Here is a 22,078-nt window from a genome sequence, read left to right on the forward strand (position 1 = left end):
CCCTGCTGGGCTGTCGTCCAGACTTGAATTCCACCGAGGGGAACTTATAAAAAGGCCTTTCCACCCATTCAGGCTGAATTCCCTCTCCACCCCAGGCAAGCAGCTGCCCTCCGAGGACACATGACCCAGCGGTGTGAGCCCAGTGGACCGACCAGGTGGCCTGCCACAGACCCCCGTGTCCAGCCCGGGAACCAGCAGGAGGCCGCCCGGGCTCTGCCCTTGTCGGCTGTCCTGCTGGAGCAGCTAGGGACAGTCGTGTTGCAAAAACCCGCAACACCCACGGTCTGACTTCATCTCACTGGGAGAGAATTTACCCAACATGGGATGAAAGCTCTGCAGAGAACTTTCTGTAGTAGCCATGTCCCCAGGACGGAGCCTTAGCTCGGCCACCAAGGAGCAGGGTGGCAGGGACCTCCCTGTGCCACTCCGACCCTAAGGAGCACAAATTCTAGGAGCGAGCCGGCACGGCACCAGGACGAGAATAAACGAGACTGGGGCAGAACCATTCCCTGGGCCGAGGGCACTCTGCAGGGTTAGTTTCAAACTCGCCAGCCTGGGGGCAGCCTGCGCGGCGATGGGGAGTGCCCGCTGGTGCCTCATGCAGTGGACACTTTGCAATCCAGCTGTGAGCTGACCCTGGGCACACCTGTCCTCGGGGAGCTTCCCTGTCCCCTCCCTGCTCTGTTCCCTGGGATGCTACTCTCCTCGTACAGCGGATTCTAACTGAGGGAAGCTGTCCTTGCTGCAGACTCTGGGAGCCGGGGAGAAGGTGAGAAGACAGGCATCGTGTTCAGCAACCACCCCAAGAGCCACGTCCCCTCCTTCTTTTCCATCCTCCGGGTGTCCAGGGCTGCCAGCGAAATCCAATGGAGAGATGGCACAGGTGGGAAGGGGAGCCCAGAGAGCCAAGGATGCCTCTCTGCCTGCTTCAGTCACCGGATCTCCAAGGCCACACTCGAACCCCCTCCTCTGCCCCACCTGGAGGGCAGCCTTCCCCGCCACGCCTCCACCGTCCCTGCTCCTGGCTAGCCTAGAGAATTCTCTGACCGTGGTCCTCAGACCTGCCCGCCAGGCATCGGACCTCTGGGTGGAGGAGGACAGGCCAGCGTGCAGGGAGCCCTGTACCACTCTGGGCCCCGTCAGCCACCACTCTTGGAGAGTCTGGGACAGAGTTTGGCCCCAGGCCCTCTTATGGGAGTTTTCTTTTATATTTATTAACCCACTTTCTCTCTTGGCATTCGGAGCCCCGAGGAAGCCTCAGCCAAGGCTATTAATAGGCAGAGGCCTTCCCTGGGGAGGAGAATGAGCTCATACCTCCAGCACAGGTGCCGAGCACAATAAAGGCTTCTGGTCTGTCTACACACAGGCTGTGGCCAGGCTGGGGAGCAGGGGGTGGGCCCTGGGGGGCTGAGTGCCGTCTGCCCTGCTGCCCCCCATCTCTGCTCCTTGGGCAGGGCTTCTGGACACCTGTGCCAGAGCTGGGCCCTGCTGGGACGGACCTGGCTGTCATGTGAAGCCTCCACTCCAGGTCAGGCCTGGTGGGAGACTCCAAGGAAGGGATTTGCAGAATGGCATGCAATATGAACGACTCCTGTAAACAGAGTTTAATAAAAAGGCAGTGAGGGAATTTATGGGCAGCCCAAGGATGATTAAAATTATTTATCTACTTACCTCCCTTGCCGGCTGATCAGTCTATTAATTATCTATTATACACTCGCTGATTTGCATTTTAGTGATGGGACCAAGTAAGGTCAGGTGAAAAACACAGAAGGGTTTAGGAACCAAGCAGCAGGGGGAGGCGGGGACCCTCCTCTCTACCAACCATGGCTCCCCCAGCCGCACCGAGCAGCCACACTGCCGAGACTGCCGCCCACGGCTGGAAGCCGCCCCCGCGGCCCCCACCCCCACCCTGAGAAGCCCGGATTCATGAACCAGCTCCAGGGGAGCCAGAAGTGCGACGAGAAAGGGTACGCACCTGTTTGCTGATGGACAGCTCCGGGGACGGTTTCCCGGCCGAGGGGCCCGCGGACCCGCTCAAGGGGAAGACTGGTGGGATCTTCCTCTGGCCGTTCTGACTTAACGCTGCATTTGGAAAAGAAAACACGAGAACAAAACCATTTTCAATCTCCAAATATCCAGAGTGCATCAGACACACGCTCTCCCGCGCTCTTGATTAAAAATACCACAGGACAGAGTGTCATGGGAACAGCGTCTTCGAAACGCTGCAGCAGAGGACGCGTCGGGCTGGGAGAAGTTAGAACAAAGCACCTCCGCTCACACCTCAAGGCTCCCGGCCACTCGCTGCTGTCCTGCAGGGAGGCTACCGGGTCAGACCGGGCCCGGGACCCGCGGCGGGGGGCCGTGCCCACGGGCCTGGCTGGCAGTGAGCACAGTGACTGCAGAGTGGCCTGTGTTGCCTGTTCCCCACACGGGCCCCAGCGCTCCTGCGCAGTCAACAGCGTCTTTTTGGGGACAGGTTGCCGGTGTCACCCGTTACTCATCTGGGTTCCCCAGCCCTGGGCCAGAGTCCAGGGCTGTGGCGCTGAGCAGGATCTGCAGTCCGTGCGGACCTTGCAGAGTCTGTCTAGACGTTTCACCTCACACATCGGAACCTGAACCAGCCAATTCCTTCGTCACCTATGGATCCGCCACCCACCCACCGCCACCGCCCACCCATCTGTCCCTCTCTGTCGGACAGGAAGCTCCAGGGACAGGCAAGTGGACCGGTACCTAGCTAGCCAGCGCCCATTGGTTCTGTTTCTCCGGAGAACCAGGGCTGACTCAGAACCTCTGGGGCCTCTCCGGCTTGCACTTCTGGAGGAGCTGGGCCCCTGGATGGCCCAGAAGGGACAAAGGAGGCAGTGAGGGGCCAGCTGCCTCGGGGGACCAAGGACTGTGGGTCACGAGCCCAGGGACGCACTGGCCCCGAGTCCCAGCCCGGCACCAGCATCCCCTCGAACCTCACGATCCAGCCCCCAGAGTGGGCTCCCTGACATTTGCAGGACAGTCGTCCCCACACCCTGTCCTCCATGCCCCGCCCTGCGCCCACCCCCCCAACTGGCTGCTAAGTCCCGATGATGCACTAATAACCACAAAGCAAAAGGCCACAGTCCGCGGAGCTACTGAGCTGTGACTGCTCGTCTTCAGAATCGATTCGCAGGTTCTGTGCGTGCGGCGAGGTGGGGCGGTGGCCCCGGAGCTGAAGCGGAGCCTCCCGGAGTCCGGCACGCCCCGAAAAGTCCAGAGGCAAAGGAGTGCGGGAGAGCGGGGCAGGGAGACAGGAACTGAGCGCATCTCAAGAAGGGGGACTGGAGACGCTCAGTGGCCCCATCCTGAGTCCAGGCTGGGCGGCGAGGACACCAAAGGGCTCGGCCTGAGCTCCTGTGCCAGGGACAGGGCGCGGCGGGTGTGGGGCAGACCGCACTCTGGAGAGCAGGTGCAGATGGCAGCTGGCTCTCGGGGGACAGGACCCCTCCCGGGACTGGGACACGCCGTGTGTCCCAAGTAGCTCGCCAGGCTCAGGCCAGGAAACCCTCCAGCTCATGAACCTGAGATTTTATTGGCTTAATAAACCGAGTTGTTGGGGCGCCTGGGTGGCTCAGTGGTTTAAGTCTCTGCCTTCGGCTCAGGTCATGATCTCAGGGTCCTGGGATCAAGCCCCACATCGGGCTCTCTGCTCAGTGGGGGGCCTGTTTCTCCCTCTCTCTCTGCCTGCCTCTCTGCCTACTTGTGATCTCTCTCTCTGTCAAATAAATAAATAAAATATTTAAAAAAAAAACGAGTTGTTGCTGCTGCCCGGTCCTCCTCGGGCCCGAGCAGGAGCATGCACGAGGGCGGCTGTGCTCTGCTGGGCTCCAGCCTCGCCTGGAGAGGAGGGCAGCGGGAGGGACAGGCCAGGGACTTAGGACAATAAAGGATCCCGGGACCTTCTTCCAGTGACCCTGGAGACAAACAACTACACACAGGTACACCCCAGACCTGAGCCCAGGGAATCTGGCACAGGGTGGCTTGTGACCGCCACCCAGTCCTTGCCCTTGCCACGGTGAGCTGCTGGGCGACTCGGTTTCCCCATCTGCCGGGGGAGCTCTTTCATGGCTACGGCCTTCTTGCACAGCCGCAGGAAACGCTCCACAGCCCACTGCGGACGGATCATCGAGGGGAGTAAGGTGGGTGCTCTTGCCCCTGGGACTGGTTCAGCAAAGTGCCAGAGAGGGGACGGGAGCCCAGATCTCTAGCTCAGCAGAGGTTCCCAGACTAGGCGATGCCCCTACCCATTCTCCCACCTCCAGGAGCTACTCTGTGGCCAAATGTGAGCATCTCCAGCCTCTGAGGTGAGGCAGGGTTTCTCCTCTGGGCCCTGCACCCCCTCTTCTAGGATGGTGTCCCCACATTGCTTCTGGGACCACAGTCCTACCAGGCCAGGCTGAGGGCTCAGATGGCCAGAGAGCCTCGGAGGGCAGCAAGGGGTCATGCCCCAAACACAGCTGCTCAGCCTTTCACCATGGAGCCTGTGGGTCAGAACTGCTCGTGAAGTAGGGTCCACGCAGCGGGGCCAACGAGGAAGTCCGAGCGCTGGTGAACAGCTTCCTCCCTCTCTTCCTCCATCTGCCCCCTCACCAAGCAGGAGGATAGACGCACGAGAGCTTGGGATTCACACGCGGCTGGCTGCCATCTGCCCGTGCCCATGTGGACACAAGCGCAAAGTGGCAATCTCCTGGCCAGTGGGGATGGCAGCGGCATAGGAAGGCCCAGATACGTCAGAGAGCTAGGGCCAGGATCTGGAACCTTCTGAACCCATCCCTCAGGCCAGGCGCACACGTCTCCCAGCTACAAGGAGACGGGCCCCAAGACCCACTCGGTGGCGTTCCCTGCATTATCGATGCTTTGCCAGCAACCCAGGATCCGTCAAGGAAAGGGCGGGTACAGACAAAGAGCCCGATTCCTGAGGCAGATTTCCAGGCAGCAGAGAGAGGGGATGGACAGCAAACACGTCAGCAGGAAGGAGCCGCGGACTCAATGCTGAGTGAAGGAAGCAACTTCCAGAAAGCCGCCACACACGTGCCCTTTGAGGCAGGTTAGTCACCGTTTAGTCACTATTCGTGGTCACGTGCATGTAAACGCTTTTTTTAAGGGACCAAAGCAGCGGACATCACATCCATGCCTGTGTGCGTGTGTGCTGGGAAGCAGGGGTGAGGCTGGGAGCGGTCAGAGGGACCCTGATCTATCTTCCCTGCTTCCTTTTGAGAAAGACAACACGATACAGCTGCATGTGAGCCATTAGTTGCAGGTGGAGAAGCACAGACACTTGTCACATTTGCCTTAATTATCAAAACGCTCCAAATTTCCTTTGAGATGACTGTGGTTGGATGGTGAGCCCCTCCAGGGAGCGGGAGAGCCGGATGCCCCAGGAATGGCCCGCAGTCCGCAGCCCAGTCCTTACACACTCTGTCCTGCCAAAGGGCCGGACAGGTTCTTCTGGAAGAAACCAGATCGTCCCTTGACACCCTCCCTCCATTTACAGGGCCACGAACTAGTCTAGAATTATTTCTTCAATGCCCACAGAGGTCCTTACAAACAACCAGCCTGAGCAGACGGGAGGTCTCACTTGCGTTCCAGACGAGGGTCAGGGTGCGCATTGGGAACCGTGCACTGAAACTTTCTGGGCGCTCGACCACCGGTGCTCCCCGAACTCAGAGCTCGCATGTTCCTCTGCACAACGAAATGCAAGGGAAAGGCACAGTGCCCTGGGGCCCCAGGCAGTGGCCTTCTGAGCAAAGCTTCCCCATACCAAGTCAGACACCAGGAAGTTCTGGGAGGGGAGACGGTTTTCCCTGCCCCTGGCAAGCAGACATCGTCAAGCAGACAAGGAATTGGCCCACCTCTCTCCTCCCCCCGCTGATGGGACTGCGGTTCTGCCACAGTCGGCTGACCCCTAGGTATCTCCCAGCAGCGGGGGTACTCGAGACACAACCCTGACCGGCCAGGAACTCATTCCAGGCGATTGCCCCCCAGAGCCACCATCTGCCGTCCACGGGGCGGCACTCTCTCCTGGACGCGGGCCCTGCGTGGTTGGCACACCTTCTCCGGCATGCCACGGAGGGCAGATGTGTGCCTGGCTCCGGCTCTGATCTCCCACAGCTACACGTTCCGTGTTACAAGCTAATAAAAGCCGCGTGATCAAATTCCAGGTCATTACTCAAGGAAAGGGACCCCTCTGTGGTCGACAGCGACAGTTTCAAACCAATTAAAACAAGCCTGGCGTTTCTGCGGGCTGCCGTATGCCCGCCACCCCGGAGGTCTCTGGGGGCCCATGCGCGCAATGAGCAAGACGCACGAAATGTTAATGGGGACGCTAAATGCCACGGCGAGGGGGTTCTGGTAAATAAGGCCACTTGGAAGAGGCTAGGGGAGACGTCTCCTGAGCTAACCCTGGAGGAAACTTCAATAAAAACGAGATTGGATTGAAAACAATGCAGTCTGCAAGGGACAGGTCTGCCGGCAGAGCTGAGGGGTCGCTGGGGCAGGAAACCGATCTCTTTTCCTAGTTCCCTTTGCAAGCGTGCGAGCCCCCTGCCGCCGGCACCATGCCTGCTGCGGCCCACGGCACCCACAGAGCGGGCTGGGGCCCGGGGTAGAGTTTGCCAAGGAAGCGCTGCAGAGGGCTGGGGGCGGTGCGGGAGGCTGGGGGGCCAGGACAGGACGGGGGTGCTGGGGCTGAGAAGGCGCACAGGGCCTCCCGAGGACGCGGCCGTGGGCTGGGTTCACAGCTGTCTGGCAGCTGCTCTGAGCTCTGCTGGGTCCTGTTTCGGGAAGATGAAATGTCACCCGTGAAACAAATCGATGAGGTTTCGGGAGGACACGACCCAGAGCCCAGGTCGGCGCGCAGGTGGAGCCCCATGAGCAGACTTGCCAGCGCCGTGTAGCTCGGGGTAGACTCAGCCCCAGCTGTGGGCAGCTCCACGGGGCCAAGGCTGTGGCTGCGTCCTTTGCTCCCGGCCAGGACGGCCCCGGCTCGAAGTTCCGCCCGACGCAACAGAAACGGAAGGAAGTCTCGGGGCCCAAGCGAACGCGGCAGGGCTTGGAGGGCTGGACCTCGGAGCTTGGGGCACTTCCTCACGCAGCTTCCACCCCCAAGGCCACCGTGGCCGCTGTCCCTGCGCACCTGCTTCCATCAGTCAAGCTTTGCAACGGAAATAAACCCCCTCCCGGCGAGGCTTGCCGGTTTAGCAGAGAACCACCGGATGCGTGGCTGAATTTGAAATTTCAGGTAAATGGCAAATGATGTTTTATATTTTTTAGTATAAGAATGTATCATGTAATATCGGACATGGACCTACACTTCGGCTTTTTCATGGTTTATCTGAAATCGGAATTTAACCAGGGCCCTGTGTCTGTACTTGGCAACCCTCACTGTCCGACTGCTCAGCATACAAACACACACACCCCCACACGCTGCAAAGAAAAGAAAGGAGCGGACACTTCGGGAAGACCGACGGGGGTCCTGGCGCTTCCCCTCACCCCCTCCTCAAGCCCCTCCAACCCCCTGTCACTCCTACTGTGGCCGCCATCACACAGAGAGACTTGGGCTCCCGGCTGTCACCCGTCCAAGCCCACGTGGTCAGCACACAGCCTGGCCGCGAGACAGACCTGGGTCACCTGTTCCAAAGTCTGTTCCTTCCCACCAAACCAGACCCAGTGGATCACACCTTAGATGTTTACTTCCCGACAAAACGGCCATGAGGAAGTTCCTATGGATTCTGTGGTTAAGGCAGTGGACAGTGTTGGAGGCCTGGGCCCAGGCTCAGGCCAGCTTTGGCACAAAGATGCTGTGGGGTCAGGGGAAGAAGGCCCGGTGGTCAGGGATCGCTCGGGAGTGTGGGTGAGCGTGCTGGGCTCCCGTTCAGAGGGCTGGCGGCTCAGGTCCAGCCCGCACTGGTCTGCTGATGCTCGGGTCCTGAGCCAGCACAGAAAGCGAGCTGACGAATGCGGTAGGCCGTTCTTGAAAAGAGGACTTTCCCCCTCTGGACACCTAGAAGGAGACAGTGTTTGCGTCTTTTTGGGTTGAAAAGGTAGACCAGAGATTGTCTGAAAAGTGGCCAGCTGTCCCTGACCTCTGACCACTCCTTCTTAACTAGTTGCTTCTCAGATAATCAGCAGGCAGTTTAGACACTTGCTACGTTAGAAAGGCAATCTTAAGGGGAAAAAAATCACCATCTTCAAGGAGGCCAAGGTGAGTGACACGTCCCGTCTAGGTGGGCCGCCCTCTTGGCGGAGGAGACCAGGTCTACCCTTGACATCAGCAGGGCCATTGTCATGCCAGACACCAACCTCCGTGTCTTTAGTGGTGGGTTCCGGGATTGTTCCCGGGACGGAAGTTACGCTTACTGCTGTGTCATTTCTAGAAATGTCCTTTCTCCCTCCCCTTTCAAACAATAGTCTCAGGGAAGGGAAAACCTCCAGCACATTGGTCACCGGTCAGCCTTCATCCTGTGGACCCCTCGCCGGCTGCTGGCAAAGTCTGTGAGTAGACGGGGACCTCCTGAGATCAGTCAGCCAGAGCCCCTGCAGGGCTGGTGGCTAATTCCTCTCACTAGTGAGGATCAGGGTGACCCAGGTGTCAGCTGCTGACCCAGCAGCCACGTAGACACCGCCTGGGATCGAGGAAGCCAAAGGGAAGGGAGGAGGCTTGCGGGACTCCCCCAGAACTGCGACAGAGGACGGCGCCCGCCAGCTGTCAGAATCCAGGAGCAAAAGCCCAGACGACAAATGAGACAGAGAGGTCCGCTGAGCAAACGGCAGTGGTTTCCCGCTGATCCCCACAACCGCCCCCTCCACCTCCCCGCATTCCTGGTGATGCAGTCGAGACACGGTCTGAGTGTGAACATCGTGATGTTGTCATTATCTCCCTGATGGTATCTTATTGGAGAAATCTGTGCCAAGAGTTGCATTTTGAAATTCTCCATGTGAGGAGGGAAGGCATGGGGTGGGGGAGGAAGCTGCTGCCGGATTTCGGCTCTTCTGGAGACAGCCCACCGCAAGGAGCGGCCTCGATCACAGTCCGGTTGTTTTCAGGAGACCTACTTCCCAGATGGTTTTCCCTGCGTTTCTCTTCTGCCACAAAGTTTTGACTTTGTGGAAGGAAGGAAGAGAAGTCACACTGTGTCACCAAGAAAGGAGGGAGCCCAGTGGCCCCCAGCAGAAGGGAAGAGGAGAGCCAGTGGGGCGAGGAAGACAGCAGGAGGGGCTCCCTCCGGCACCAGAGATGGACCCGTCCACCTCCCCCTGCAAAACCCAGGCCCGCCCGGCCAGGCTGTGACTGCCCCGAACCCGGCTGCCCAGTTTCTGGGCACAACACTGGAGATCTGCTTGCTGAGGGACCTGAGAGGGTCCCCTCCGAGACCCCCTCCTGGGTCGTCAGGGGGTATCCTGTGGTGCTGGGCCATCGCGGTGGCCAGTGGCTCCCGAGATGCAGCCAGCTTCTGGAAGGCTGTGGTGGGCTTCCTTCCTGACCATGGCAAGTGTGGCCACTGGAGGGCGTGCCTGGGATTCCCTCCTGGTGGTATCCGGGCGTCGCCGGAGGAGGAGGGCCCTGCTGGTGACCCAGCCCACCATTGGGACCGGCAGCCCCAGGGCTGGCAGCCCCTGGGCCAGGCAGGGCCCTGTGCGCCTCGGTTGTCCAGCAGCGCCCAGATTTTCCTGCTTGAAGAACACACTTGCCCTGTTCGTTCAGTCCATTCCCCTGCCTTCAGGCAGGACCCTCGTTGTCCTCAGTGATGAGAACTGGCACCATTTTTAAATGCTTCCCAGCAAGGAGCACCCATGCCGCGCATCTCTTGGCAAACCTTGCCCATATTTAGCACCCTCGCTGCCCGAAGTCCTTCCTCCGATCTGTCCCAAACCTTCACAGTGAGCCATGAGTTCACTCCCCACTTCCCGCCCTCCGTGGGCTCGGTGCCCTAGGTGTGGCTGCCCACAGAGCCTTCCACATGAAAATACTGTGCCTCGAGGCTGTGAGCTCTGCCTGCCCGTGTCGTGGGTGCGAGTCTCTCCCTCCAAAGCCCTGGGGCGGGCTCCCTGCTGTCTTCAGCAGAAGAGGCTCCACACCGTGGTCCGGCTCACGCCGTTGCGAACAGGTAAGCAGAAAGCAGACACTCCAGGCTCCCTGGAAGCCGTCCTCTCCACACTGTCAGAGAATTGGGCGCGTTCTCCCCTTCCAGCACAGCGGCTCCGAAATGCACTCGGTGGCGTAGCTTGGGGAGGCTGTGTCCAAAGGCACTAGGGTCCCGGGGGAGGGAACCGGCACTGGCCAGCAGCATCCACGGCCAACAGTCACACGTCATGAAGCTCTGCTCACTGTGTGACGGATAGCCTTTGTTTCCCAGGTTCAAATGGGCTGAAAACCCGACTGGGTTTAAAATCTCATTGCACGGGGGCACTGGGGTGGCTCAGTGGGTTAGAGCCTCTGCCTTCAGCTCAGGTCATGATCCCAGGTCCTGGGATCGAGCCCCGCATCGGGCTCTCTGCTCAGCAGGGAGCCTGCTTCCTCCTCTCTCTCTGCCTGCTTGTGATCTCTGTGTGTCAAATAAACAAAATCTCTAAAAAAAAAAGAAATAAAATCTCATTGCACCAAAGGAGGCGCTGGAGCCCCGGGCACAGAGGGACCCCGAATTCCCCTCTGCAAAGGTCCAGCGACCTTGGCCCTGCACTCCGAGTCCTCCTGGTGTGAAATGCCAACTCCTCAGTGGCAGGGAAAGAAAGCCAACAGAAAGCCAGGACCCGCTCCTGCTGCTGCGCAGGTTTTAGGAAGGGCCACACTGCAGACCCCGCCTCCCCTGGCCCGCCCCTCAGCACCGCTAGTCGGCTGAGCAGGACACGCAGGGGCTCTGAGGCGCCATGAGCTGTGTGTGGGCCCTACCCCAGCCCTTGTCCTTAGAGAAGGAAAGTCAGAGGCATGGGGAGGGAGAGAAGGAGCGAGAAGGAAGAACAGAGCTGCTGAGTGCTTACCAAGCGCAGGAGGGGAGACGAGCATATGGCAGAAAAGCAGAATCGCGAGCCCGACCTGAAGGGGTCTGTACTCGAGCTCGGGAGCTAAAACTGTGACTCGCTCTCAACTCCACACGCAGGGCCCCGGTTGTTTTACGAAGTGCGAAAGGTGACACAGAAAAATGTTGGGGGTTAGGACAGGAGCGGGTTCAGAGGGAGAGGTGACAAGGGGGAAGACTGGCGGGGAGGGGGATCTGAGCCACACTCTGGAAACAGCTATGGGTGCAGGGGCAGGAGAAGGGGCGCACGCCCACCACAAAGGGAGGGAGAGCGAGTCTGCAGAGCAGCCCGGCACTGGAGAGGAGGCGAGGAGGTTATGGTCTCCCCGAGACTGTAACGCTGAAGGGCTGGGAAGAGCGTGCCAAGCCATTAAGTGAGATGGCTCCGGCAGTGTGCCCGGCAAGGCTCCCAGCGCAGAGCCCCTGATAAGTCCATTCACTTCCTCTCTCTTGCCCACATGGAGCACATCCGACGGGGGGCCGCAGGCAGAAGAGAAAAGGGCCTGGCTTCTAGGAGGAACTTGTTTTCCTGGGAAGGATGAAGCGTGTCATACAGCATCTGAAGGCGCTGGCTGCTGACCGTGACGCCCCAGGGCTGGGGCAGAGGGAAGATGCGTGCAGGTCCCCCGCCGCTGAGGCTGGGGTTCCTACGCAGGGGCCAAGGTGTACAAAGCCCCCAACTGCGCCTGTGTGCGCACAGACACGTCTTCTGCAGATAGAACATCCAGAGTTGCCTGGGGGTCCCTCTCCTGGAAGCCCCCTTCCCAGCTCTAGCGCCAACTGTATGCACAGTCCAATGGCAAAGCCCCCACAGAGGCACTGGGTGTGGACAGTCAGCCCCACGCTCACCGTCACAGGTGTCTGTCTGCAGGTAAGAACTCCCTGAGGGAGGGAGGGAGAGCTGGCAACCAAGCAGGCCTGCAATCCGTTTCCCACAACCCCTTCCCTAGACAGGGGCTCAGGTCAGCGATGCCCCAATCCCCGCATCACTGGGTTTAGAAATGACGTGCCCAGAAGGCACAGAACACAGGCACATAACAAGGTCTTCTGTTGTTTCCCACGACAGGCAGGTCTTGGGCCGGGACGTCCTGAAGTGGCTCTGTGGGGGCAGAAGGTCCATTCCCAGGAACCAGCATGTCTCGGTGTTTGCGTTCAGTTACGCTTGCTGCAGACAGATGCTTGTCCTATGCGCTGCACCGCCTAGGGCAGTTTCCCCGAGGATGGAGACCTGAGAGCTGCTGGTCCCACAGCAACCGAGAGGGGAATTGGGTTCTTAAGCCCCACTTGCCTAATCTAGTACGCCGGGGGCCGGTGGGCGGCGCACTCTGCAACCGGAGGTGGGCCCGGGGCTGCACCTGCCCCCCCACCTGGACCCTCCCTCCCAGCCTCCCAGCCGCGGGCCGTTCACTCCTCACCGTCCTCCAGTCGTCTGAGGCCCAGACTGCAGAGAGGTGGTCTCCCGGCTCGCGCTCTCCTGCACCTGCCAGAGGTGCCTGTTTTTGGAGCGCTGGCGAGACAGGTGTGTGCGGCCCGTGGCCGGCAGCACACGGAGCACTCACCCACACAACACCCAGGTAAGCCTCCGTGAGCGCACAGACGCAGGCGGAGAGGGACATGGACGGTTCAGAAGGCAGGTGTGCTGTCCAGCTGGCGAGGCAGGATGAGAACTCGGGATCCTAGATTTCCAGGCTGTTTGCATCAGGTGTCCATTCCGAGGAGGAGCTGAATCGCTCAAGTGCGTTTACGCGAGGTTGTGGCGGGAGCCCGGGGGGATGCTGCTGGCTTGTCACACGGCTTGCCTGTCTTGGGTCAGGTCCAGGACTGACGGTTGGTGGGCGGCACTCCTGGGTCCCTCTTAGAACTGCCCTGCAGGGAGCTTGGAAGAAGTTGGCCTTGGGGGCCCCTGTGGCCATCACAGCCAGGAGGGCGCAGGAAGGAGACTTTCTCTGCTTCCGGAGTGATCTGCCATGGGCCAGCAGCGGCCCTGGAGCTGGCTGACCTCTGGCGAATGAGTGGAAGGTACGGCCTTAGCTTCCAGGGCACGTACACTTTGCTTCAAGGGGACCCCGGGGGCCCAAGGATGCTTCCGAGGTGAACTCCATTTCCAAGGGTCAGTGAGGAGGCAGCGCCTGCACGAGGCTTTCCCACTGGCGTCTCCCCTTTCTTGGGGGAAGTGTGCGGCTCGCCTCCTGTCTCCTTGAAGGCATCCCCTCTGGTGAGCACTTCTGTGGATGAACCCATAGGTGTTTGCCTGAGACCCCTGGCTCTGCTGCTCTGAATGCCCACCTCCCTCCCCCCGCCAAGCCCACCCCAGCTCTGGAGCTCAGAGGAGCCCATTCCTGGGAGAAGGGCGGGGAGCCCTGGGAGTGGGGGTGTGGAAAGGGGGGGCGGGCAGCCTTCCCCCGCAAGGCACAGCTTTAACACACCACCCCACAGAGCCAGGCCTCACCTGTAGGAGGCAGCCTCTCACTCACAGCCTCCAAGCCCAGCCTCGCCTCCCCTGCCTCCAGACAGGGAGAGAAGAGCGGGGAAGGCCAGGCAGCCATGACGTGCTGCCCACACAGGCCAAGGTGGGGTCAGGGTTCCCAGGGACTGCCCTGTCTGTGTTCATGCAGAGAGAGAGGACGCCTAGAGAGGGGAGGAGGTCCCTGTATGTCAGAGGAAGGTCTGCAGCAAACGCAGAGGGGACTGCGGCCACCACAATGGCTCTCTGCACACGATGCCGAAAGCCCTCCAGTAATGCTGGTACCTGAGTCACCCCCCGCCCCCCGCCACCTTGAGCAACAGCTCCCCTGCCCCATTCCTGCTGTGCAGGAACCCAGCGCGGGGGAGGAACCGTCGGAAGACACGGAGTCGAACAGGAAATGGCCACAGGCTGTTCTCCTGAGCCTCCCCTGGGAAGACAGCGTGATGGGCTCATCACCGGGGCTTCCACAGGTGGGTCTGGGAAAGCCTGCTGGGTTGGGCCTTCCTGGGCCGAACTGTGGTAGGCATTCAAGGCACATCTCGTCAAGATATGCAGCTTTAATTAGCCTCGGAGGGACCTGTCCAGTGATCCCAGTAAGACTGTGGGGAATCTACTTAGCCCTAAATGTCAACGACCCAGCCAACCAAATGTCCCCTTGAGAGGGGGCTGCTGACAAGGCCGCCGGGACTCATCCCCACGGATGGGGCACTACCACCTGCTGCCCCTTAAAATTAAACTAAAGTAAAAATAAACAAACAGAACAACAGAAGCTTGAGCACGGCTGCCTTGGTGCCTCTGCCCCCCCGGTCTCTGCCTCCCTGCTTTGAGCCCCAACCTCTTGGATATTTATCGTTGGTTCCCTCCTAAATCACTCCTGACGGCCAGACTGCTCACACTCCATCACGGGCACAGGCTGCGCGGAGTCACCGTTCTGTCGAGCTTTGCAGAAAAAGGAGCCTCGTAGGAGAAACCACCCGGGAGCTGTCCGGTGCTGAACTCCGGCGTGATGGACGATTATGGACCATCTGCACTTTCACAGGGGGATGAATTTATGAGCAAGAGGGACAGTTAGAAGAGTGTCCGTTACTATAACTCATGGCCCTCTTCAGAGACATTCTAATCAGGCATCCTTTGCTGCTACTGAAAAGCCCAGGTTAAGAAATGGCAAGGGGAGAAATCAATTACATATTTCTGGGGTGTGTTTTTTGTGTTTTTTTTCCAGGAGCACGGCCGTCAAAGGTGTTGGGGTAAGGGAATCAGGGGGCAGGGGGTGGGGCGGTTGGGGGAGGGACCCTATGTCTGGCAAAGTGCATTTCCAGTTCCCATCAGCATTTCCTGGTGCCCCTGTCACACCACCGGTCCTGGTATCTTGCAACTGGTGTCGAGAACACAGGCGGTCCCAGTATGTTCCTCCCACCTCAGCCCTGCGCGGATCTAGTTGAGATTTACTGACAACCAGGAATCACGCAGAGGGACGCAGCAGAAGATATCCAGATTTTCCCAGTAGGCTGTGCAGTTTGATATTTATGTGCGGAGAGGAGAGGAAAGGAGTGAACCACACCAGCCCTGGGACGGGCGCTGAGCTGCGTGCCTTCTGTACACTGATTCACAATAATCTTAGTCCTATTCCATCCGCGAGAGAACGAGGGCCCGCGGAGGCATGTGACACAGCCAGGTTTTCAGCCCAGGTCCATCCAACCCTTCCCAGCCTGCTGCCCGCAGGCCCCAAGCTGACGCTTGTCCCTGCCAGAGGCCGGGGGTCCTCTGCTTCCCAGAGCCTCTCTCATGGGACGCTCCTCCTGGCATCACCTAATCTGACCGCAGCCCTCTGTAGTAGGCAAGACCAGGTATTTTAATTCCCATCTTAAAAATGAGGAAACTAAGGCCCAGAGAGGTTAAGTGGCTTTCTTGAGGCCACACAGCTAAGCAGCGGTCCGTCCGGGATCAACGCAAGACTCCTGGCTCTCTGCTCAGCACCTGCTTGCTCACCTTCCCAGGAGGCTGCTCTGAGCGTGGCCACGCTGGACAATTTCCTTCTGTGGGGGCCTGGCTTCTTTCAGACTCTGCCTCTGTGATTCCTGATCCTCTCTCCCTGACTGCACCCTCTCCTGGGTCCACACCCCTCCGGGAAGGTCGTCACCCAACTCACCCGCAGAGCCCTTGGGAACTCAGCCTCGTGGATGAGCTCTAGGACTCCACCCACAGACGGTGGGACTCAGGGAGTGAGGGCCTGCCTCCTGCCAGGACCCTGCCACCCTCCAAGATACCCAGCTCAGCATTAGCGACAGCTGACGCCTGCTCTGGAGCCGGGCCGTGACTGGGACAAGACGAGCTTGCAGCTGAGAACAGCAAAAGTTCAGCAGGTCCCTCTTTCGTTGCTTTTATTTATTTCGATTACTTTTTTTTTTTTTTTTTGAAACTACACTTGTACTTGCCTCGCCCCGGGAGCTCACCTGCGGCTCTCGGCCTGGAAGAGCTTCTGTTCTTGACACTCATTTCCTCTATCACCCGTCCATCCGTGCAGACTGAGGACAGGACCTCCTTCCCACTGGGCAGCAGGGAGAGGCATTTTGCAGGAGGACAGACCTGAGCTAGGCTGGTTCTTAAGGGCACGGAAGGTGGTCAGGTGAGGAAGGAGGGTGGAAGGGCTCTGCCTGGGGGACCCAAACACAGGGGCGTGTGGGGCGTGGCATGCTGTCCACGCGTTCAGAGCGGGGCAGGGAAGTGGGGCTCTGCAGGGAAGGGGTCGGGCTGGTGCGCGGCCCTGTCTCACACAGCCTTCCCCGAGTCCTCTCGCCCTGCAGAATTAGCCACTCTGCTGAGCACGGTGGGCACAGGGTCGGCCCCATGCGGGCCCCGCCGTCCCTCACGGAGGGTCTGACAGAGGGTCTGCCTCTGGACTGGAGCGTCCCACAGACGGTGTGACCAGGGAGCCAGTCTGTGGCCGAGGCAGCCCGTGGAGCAGCCGCTAGCAAAGGGGGTTTGTGAGCACTTGAAAGGTGGCCAGTGGGCCCAAGGAGCTGAATTTTTAATAGTATTTCATTTTAATTCACTTAAGTTTAAAGGGCCATGGTTTTCAATAGCCCAGCTCTGGACGGTGAGCTGCCCAGAACGAACAGCCTCTGGGTCTCACACTGCCTGACCCCATCAGGCACTGGCTGAGGGCAGGTGTTGACAAGACCCTCAGGTCCCAAAGCTTAGAAACCCTAGCCGCAGAGGGGGTATATCTCTCTGCAGCCTGAGACATTTGGCTTCCCTGTGAAAACAGCATTGACTTGATGAATGGCCGGTGCCTGCACTTTGAGAAATTAAATTCTCGGCTTGAAGCAAGCAGCATGGGGATAACCGTGGCTGGCCAGGGAGAAGAGACAGGGCGCCGGGAGGGAGGCTCGCAGAAGAAGGCTCAGGTTCTGGCCCTGGTGGGATGGGGAGGGGAGGGCAAGGTGGGCGGAGAGCTGAATCAGCAGGTGCCCCAGGCACTGGCTGGAAGCGAGCAGGAATGGAGCCCCACGGCAGAGAGGGAGGGGGGTGCTTGGCAGGAGAGAGACCTGGCCCACGCCCACCTATCATATCCCAGACCCTGGCCCCCAAGGCACCATCACTGCATGGGAAGGATCTCTCTAGGGCCCATTCACACCAGCTCTGACCTTCCCACAGAGCTCTCCCCACTGCAGACACAGGAGAATTTATGGGCCCCCATTATTTGCAGCCCAGCTCTCCTCTCCATGGAAACCAATTCCCCTCCTGCTTCATTATTACTAGTATCTTCATTAATGCTTGATATAATGTCATGTCCATTACGGCCATCCCAGGGGCTCCTATAAAGGGCCATTTCCCCAAACCTGCCCTCCATCCCGGCCAAACTCCCGCAGGCAGTCCTGTCCTCCTGCGCAAAGGTGGGGGAGGAGACCGCCTCACCCTCCGTGCCGCTTCTCACACTGTAAAAATGACTGCCGGCGACATTATATGGTCGTGCCGTAAACTCCGGTCACCTCCGGGAACTTCCTTCACTGTCACCACACTCTATAGTCCCGCAGTTACTCCAAACCTGGTGTCCTCTCCTCTGTCCCCTTGCAAGGTTTGCAGGTCCCGGGGGGCCTTACAGAACACCCTCTGGTCCGCGCCTCTCTCGCAAAGCCCGGGAAGCCTGAGGCCACCACGGCCTGACGTCCGTCCCCCCGGGTGCGTCTTCAGGAAACAGGGAATCCAAACCAACACGCACGGGCCCTCCCGCTGCTGGGCTAGATCCACCCCATCGCTGCAAGGCTCCAGCTATGGTCTCCCCCCTCCCCCGCCCCCGTTCCTCCCCACTTGGGGCCCCCCACTGGGTCTCCACGCCCCCCCCATTCCTCTCCACATGGCCAGGGGTGGTGTGCGGTTACGCGGGAGTCTGGCTCCTTCTCAGGCCTTCAGACCTGTCACTGCTGACCTCTCCTCCTGACCTCAAGCGGAGGAAACCGCGCATGCCAGCAGCGTCTCCATTCACGCCTCCAAGTCAGAGCCCAAGAGCCACTCCACACACCCGTGCCCACCCCAGGGGAGGGGGGGCATGACTGTCCTCTGCGTCTGCAGCTACCGAGCAATGGGCCATCAGACGAACGCCAGAACGATGTGTGCGCGTGTGATCGTAGGCACGCACGTGGGGATGTGTTCACGTGTGTGCGTGTGTGCGCACGCCTGCGCGTGTTCGCTGCTCCCCACCTGAGATCAACCCCACCCTGGGATGGGCGCCTTCTCTTTCTCCCACCCCCCTGACCCCCAGCAGAGGGGCCTGCAGGTGGAAGGAGAGTTCAGGGTGTCTCGCTGGTTTGCTGCTGGGCGGGGGTTTTGCCCCCTACCCTGGGTGGTTCTGGAATTGTCCTAGGACCACCTGGAAGGCCCCTCGGCTGTGCCCGGTTTTCCCTGCACAGATCCCAACTGTCCTAGTGCAGGGACGCCCTGGGACATGGACTGCAAACCCTTTCCATAGATGCTTTAACGTGACAGGGATGCTTGGGTTTGGATATAATTCTGCATCTCGCGGAGGCAGAATTTCAAAGCAAAAGAAGGCACCTGGGAGTTATCCCACTTCTGTCTCCCCGCCCCCGACTCCAGCCAGTTCTTGTTCTCAGACTGGGGAACCCAGCCCACGGCAGACCTGCGGGCTTTTGGTCATGGTCATGAGGTAGGTGTACGCCTGTGGGGGTCTTCCCTGGGCGTGAGGATCCCGTGGCCCTGCCCACTGGGGCCCCCGACTATTGGGACAGTCCCTGTTCACTGTGTCCTGTTCTGACTCAAGCTACCTCTTGGGTTCCTGTGTTATTTCAAACCACGTTTTGGGGTTTTTTTCATGAGTGCGTGTCTTGTCTCATTTAAACACCTGTACACTTTTAGGCATTATTCAAAAAGATTTTAACGTTTTCATCAGTAGCCCCCTGCCCTCCAAGCCTCCACTTCCAACTATCTTCTGGGCATGTCCATCGATGGCCTCCTGCCATGTCCCAGGTGACTCAGCACATGCAAAAACCACCGTGTCCCCTGCCCCTCGTTAGTGACCCCCCCTTGGGGCCTCATGGCTCAGAACCTCACTGTCACGCGGCCTCTTCCACGCTCAGCCTCCTGGTCTTCTCTCAGCATCTTCCCGTTGTTGCAATCCCACTGCCTTCCTCTCAGCTGGATGCTGGTCCACGCATGGGCCTCTGGCTCTCCTTTCACTCCCGCCCACCAGCGCCATCCGCCCGCCTCACCCAGTACGCTCCAGTCCTTGCTGCCCCATGGGGGCTCCGCCACGTCCAGGCAGAAGTGTCACTCCTGGGGGCCCAATGCAGGTGTCTTCCCAGTTCCCGAGCCCACCCCTTTCCTGGGACCCTGGAGGACCTCCCACCTGCAGCATGCAGCCCACGGAGCGTGATCACGGGGCCTTTTCGCAAACTGCGGAGTCTGGTCCCCAAGGAGAGCGGAAGCGCCCGGAAGACAGGCCTGGTGCCACCTCGTTTTCGGATGGACGTTGTGCTGTTGCCTGCCCCACTCTTCATGGGATTTGGGTCACATGCTGGAAGTCACACACATCCCAGCCTAGGTCCCCCGTGGGTTCCGCAGGGAAGACCACAGAATCCCGTTCCACTTCGACCATTTTTCCTAGGGGCCCTGGAAGCCAGGAGGGTCCGGGCACATTGGTGTGAACAGCTCCTGCAAGGTTCCGGGGCCAGTCCCTCCCAGCCCGGCCTGGTTCCCTTGGCAAGAACATCCTGTCTCCGACGGACAGTCCCTCCCCGCCATCTCAGACTCCTGTTTTCAGTCCCACCTCCGGTCTGAGTGATCACACACCCAGACGGGACTGTAGGTGTGATGAGATGCCTGCCGCTCGCTGGCAGCTCCGGGAGCTTCCAGCCACCAGCGTGCAGCGGGCAAGGGGACGATGGCCACTAGAGGCCCGGCGCAGAACCGGCACCCTCCTGGTGGCCTGGCCCTGCCGTCCCCACCGCCCCCCATGATGCCACCTCCTCGTTCTCATCGGCTACTGTCTGGGTTTGGGTTCTGTCTCCAGATCGGGAACCAGTCCAGCCGTTCAGGACTGGAATTTGAGCCCTAGGAGGGGAGGGAGCCGTTTGTGGCTTTCGCGTTTTTTTATGCTGCTGAGCAAAGCAGGGAGCAGGCTGAGCACAGCTGTCTGGGAGGTGCTTTCTGATGAATCAATACGCCACCAGGGTGGGGAGAGAAGAGGGAATAAGTCTGGAGCCCCAGGGTTCGGGGAAAGAGGCCGATGACGGGGTCTAATCTGAGCACATGAGTCAATAAGCTCAAACGGGGGGTGGGGGGGGAAGGGAATGAGGAAAGGGACAGAGATGGAGAGATAGTCACAGAGAGAGACAAAAAGAGACAGAACCAGAAGAAAACAGAAAGAGAAAAGGGAGAGAGACAGGGACACAGAGAGATAGAGAAAAAGCCGAGAGAGACAGCCAGAGATGGGGAGAGACACAGACAGAGAGAGCATGCCATCCCAGGGAGGAAGACGACCCAGAAGCCCCAAGAAGACGCAGCCGATCATCTAACCCCCTCAACAGGCCAGTGTCCATCAAGGAGTTGAGAAGCACGTTTTCTCTTGTCCTGATGTATTCTCCTTTTTTATGAAGTGGTCACCCTGGCTCTTCTCATCTCAGGAGAAGCACGGGCTTCCCAGGGGAGTGTGACCTGCGATGCTTCACTTTCTTTTTGCTCCAGAGACAAAGAACTGTTTAATTCTCGTCCTTAAACCAATACCGGGTGTCATGTCATCCACAGCTGCTAGGTTTACTCCAGGAAAAATCCACACGGAGCCCCAGTGCAGGCTCCGGCAGAGTGAGTCGGGGGAGGATCATTGCTTTGGAGGCTGTGGGCGGGAGTTCCTGCTCGGGACCATCCACCCTGAGCGTCGCCTGCCGGCTCTGCCCCTGCCTGGCTCTGGGGCAGAAGAGGCTGGGGCATTGGGTGGGCGGAGCAGAACAAAAAGAAGAAAGATCCTTGCGGCAAGAACGTGCCATGAGCCCCAAAGATTTAGTCTGAGAGCAAACCACTATCCCAAGACCACACCAACCCTCCCTCCACCCCTCCCCCAACTCCGACTGCTCTCCCGGCCCCTCACCATCCCTGGTCCCTGGCTCCGTCCCCTCATCCTGCAAGCACACTCAGCTTCCACATCCTTGGGTGACCTCTATCTTGGGACCTTCCCTCCCTCGCGGACTCTCTGGATGCTTCTCTCTGTCCTGCACCTCTGACCTCCGCGCCATTCCCCTCTGTGAACTGGACCCCTGCTCCCCTTCCCCGCTCTCCTGTGGAACGTGCTGCATTCTGGTCACCGGCGACCTCCTTACCAGCAAGCCCCGCGGCCAACCGTCAGTCCTGCCCCGCCTCTCTGTTCTGGCACATTCACCAGCCCACCATGAGGCCCTTGATTTGTCTTGCCACCATCATCCTGTTTCTGCCCATCATCCCTTCCCCCAGGGGTCCGTCCTTTCCCACACCTTCAACCACATCCTAAATCACAACCCCCCTCCACACCCAGATCTTTCCCCCTCCCCCGAGATTCATGTTGTCAGTTTCCCAGGAGACATTTCCACCTGGAGACATGCCCAAGGTGACCTCATCCACACCAATTCTCCCCTCCCCGCATCCCTGTCCCAGGCAATGGCATGGCCACCCTCCATGGCATCTAGACCACAGGCTCGTGTCTCCTCTGCCTTTTCCCCCTCCTCATGCTCAGGGGGTATCTGGGACTGTTGGCGCTGCGGCCTGTCCGTTCTCTGTCTGTCTAGGCATCCTCGCCGCTCTGGCATGGTGCCTGGCATCTTCAAGGAGCATCTTCAGGGGTCAGACCCGGGCCCCACTGCCTGAAACTCTCCAGTCCCTCCCCATTGTGCACAGACGGGCCTCTTCACCACTGGGGTACCCCGAGGAGACCTCTCCTCAGACACGGGCACGTCCGTACACAGACACTGAGTTCTGCGATCATTTCAGGAGGCTTACGAAACCAATGGGAGCCCATCTGTTAAGAACTAAGAGTTCTCCAGACAAGCTTCAAGACTGTCACAGTCTGGCCCCAACATATATTTCC

The 22,078-nt window shown here is 59.5% G+C and overlaps 1 protein-coding gene across 4 annotated transcripts in view; it reads right to left on the reverse strand.

Moving 5' to 3' along the window:
• Positions 1 to 22,078, reverse strand: part of RBFOX3 (RNA binding fox-1 homolog 3) — a 391,647-nt gene that overhangs the window by 174,727 nt on the left and 194,842 nt on the right. For all 4 annotated transcript variants that reach the window (XM_045986475.1, XM_045986472.1, XM_045986473.1 and 1 more), the window contains exon 3: positions 1,976 to 2,082. The gene's annotated coding sequence lies outside the window, so the exon portion shown is untranslated. The remainder of the gene's footprint in view (positions 1 to 1,975; positions 2,083 to 22,078) is intronic.

The sequence above is a fragment of the Meles meles genome, chromosome 18, assembly GCF_922984935.1.
Source record: "Meles meles chromosome 18, mMelMel3.1 paternal haplotype, whole genome shotgun sequence".
Taxonomy (NCBI): Eukaryota; Metazoa; Chordata; class Mammalia; order Carnivora; family Mustelidae; genus Meles; species Meles meles.